The following is a 3,298-nucleotide window of genomic DNA, read 5'->3' as shown; positions in this document are numbered from 1 at the left end:
AGGGGCGGGACTAATACCACACCGACCAACCGCGTCCGCCACATTATTCTGCTTGTACAACGTCAACAGATGACAACAACAAGCATAATAACGGAACAAAATCAAGAGCCAGATAAAATACATTACATTGTATTGACATTTTAATATAGAATCAACACAGAAACAAAATATGTGTGAAATGAGATACTAGTAAGACTTTCGCGGATATTCCGTACACTGTTAGACCTTACCGGGTTTTTTTACAGTAAAATACTGGCAACACTGTTGCCAGTAAAATACTGTTAATTGTACAGTTCTTTACTGTAGTCTAGTTTGTTTCTGTAAAAATGCACTAAATTCTAATTCAAGTTAACTAATTACACTTACAGAAACCGACTGCCTTAAATTGACCAACTGTCATTTAAATGTATTAACTAAAATTTATAATGCATTAATAATGTGAGCAAAGTATTACTGTGAACTTCTTTCATTTGAGACCACTAAAAAACTATTGAACATAAAGAGATTTCCACTGGACCAGCAACTACACAGTCACCGCCTGTTAAATAAAGCAACATGCAGCAAATCATCAATGTTTGTAGATCTTCTCCTGGACTGAAGCACAGGCTCTACTCTTCTGCACAATGGTGACCCAAAAAATGTATTTTACAGTAAACTACTGGCAACAGTGTTGCCAGTATAAACCTGTTTTATAACTTACAGTTTATTACTGTTAAAATACATTTTGTGGGTGTGACTTTTTATCTTACACTGTTAACCCTTTCAACCCCACAGGGAAATCCACACTACAAAGAGTAAAAGTAACATTGAGACAGTGTTGCAGTGAGGTAATTAAGGGAATAGTTGAGCATTAGTGATGAACACCTGCTGTTAGAACAGAAAATAGAGAAACACAATAACTACAACTGACTTCCAGCCATTACACATTATTACACTTATTATTAACCAGTATGACTTTATTTCTGTCATACATCTACAGAAGTTGTTTAATTGAAAATGTTTGGTTTGAAGTTACCATTATAGAGATCAGTGCTTGCTTTAGTAGGTCTGCAGATGCTAAGACATTCATTTTTCTTTTGCTACTGTGTTTTGCAAGTCACACTTGTGCACACACACAGTTTATGAATGATTGTGGTTGTAATGCTTATGGTGACAAATTCATCATATTGCCGGTTCATTCACTAAGGAATTAATTCTTATTCATTCAGAGTTTTATCTTCGATCAATAGTGTTACATTAGCATTACTGTGAAACTACAGCAATAAATTTCTAAGACTCATTTTTTTTAACACATCATGCATAAACCAAAAACACAAGCTACACTATGTTTTAGAAACACAGAGATATCACAATTTAGCACATTAATCTCAACAATGGTGGCAATTTTTTTTTTTTATTATTCATGCAGCAGTGCAGGCTGGGAGTTTTATATTATCCTGGAACCCAGCATGCATTGCGACATGAAACTTTTCACCATTGTTGAGATTCATGTGCTGATTGTTGATATCTGTGTGTGTCTGAGTCAAGCAAGAGTAAAATAAAATTGAATGCACTATATGATTGTTATTTTTCAAAAGACATGATTACAGAAATTTTGATTTCATTTTGTAGATACACAGATTTATGCTAAATATGACATACCCATAATTTCAATGAATATATACAGGAAAAATCTGAAAATCAGATAATCCAAGATAACTGTGACATCATCACAAAAGAAAAACAACACCTTATCATCTTTCTCTTGACTTTTTCTTGCCATAACAAATGTGTTTTATAAACTCACTGTTACAGCAGTCAGAGAGAGATGAATGTAAGAAGTCAAGGGACAAGAGACCACCTAAAGCAAATACTGATCTCCATCATGGTGACAACAAATTTTATTATTAACTAAATCTCTGTTAATTCTCAACAAGAACTTTTGTACATCTATGAAAGAAATAATCGTAAACTGGTTTGTAAACTGGTTTCACACTCAGTGTGGCTGGAAGTCAATTGTAGTTTTTGTGTTTCTCTTTTTTTCTGTTCTTGTTTCTCTGTCCTTCAGTGATTCTGCTTATCAGGTGTTCATCAGTGTCTCAATTCACTCACTTCTTTCATTCACTCTGTCAAGTGGACTATATTAGTGAACTAATGTAGGGAATAGGGAATGAGGTTATAGGGTGTGATTGGGAAAACAGCCTCTGAGTGTCGATTTTGAGCACTGTTAATTCACAGTATATTCCTGTAGGCTACTTTTGTTTTCTACGGTATATTACTGTTTTAATGGAAAATGGTATGATACTGTCTGAATTACGCCTTTTTTTACAGCAAGGGCTAACAGTGTATCATAACAAGCAAAGTGTCTCGGTCTCAACCGTCTCAACTGAAAAAACGCTGCGCTGCCAAAATGCTCTCAAGCGCCCACAGCTGAGCATTTTTAGCAGAGCGCCTAGCGTTTTCAGCTGGCTAATAACGCTTTGGTGGACACACGGCCTTAAGTTAGAACTTAGAGCATCTCAGCAAATGACCAGCCGAAGTTCAGCGAGGGTTAGTGGCTAACTGGCAACCGAGAAAGTGTCTTGCTTCCTCTGGGGAATACAGCATCTTTGGTTCGCCTTGATTGAGAATGACCTTCAGCGTAGCAGGATAAAGGAGGAAATTCTGGATGCCAGCTTCCCTCATTTCCCTCCGAATTGGTGCAAACGCACTTCTTCTTTTTGCAGTCATAGGAGAAAAGTCAGGAAAGAAGGACAGCGCTGCTCCGTCGCTTGTTTTCACCGGGGCATGCAGTCTAGCAGCCCGCAGAATGAGCTCCCTGTCCGTGTAGTGCAAAAGTTTAAAGAGAAAGACCCGTGGTTTAGCGCGATCTGAGGTAACTATACACGCGATGTGCTCGTTCTACTTCAATCTCTCTTCCCGACAGAGAAGGCAACCACGTCGCCAGAGATCTTTTCAAAAAGCCCATGGGATCGTCTTTTTCGGATCCTTCAGGCAATCCAACCAGACGCAGATTGTTGCGCCTGTTGCGGTCCTGTAAATCCACCACCTGTTGTTCAAGCGTGGCTAATCGCACATCGTGATCTGCGACTACTTTCTTTTGTTCACGCATCTCACCTGTGAGAAGATCGAGTTTAGAGCATAGCGACTGGACAACTGACATGTGAGAGGCAAATTCACTCTGCATCGCCGTCAGCTCGGTTTTTAAAATGTCCTCAAAGCGTGCAACAGTGTTAGCCATTTTGTCAACCGTATCACTCGTGGTCGGTGCTTTGGATCTCTTTTTAATCGGTGAAGATGACGGTGACAAATCTTGCTG

Source organism: Scardinius erythrophthalmus (assembly GCF_964197995.2).
Source record: "Scardinius erythrophthalmus genome assembly, chromosome: 3".
In the NCBI taxonomy this organism is placed as follows: Eukaryota; Metazoa; Chordata; class Actinopteri; order Cypriniformes; family Leuciscidae; genus Scardinius; species Scardinius erythrophthalmus.
This window is presented reverse-complemented; position numbering follows the sequence as displayed.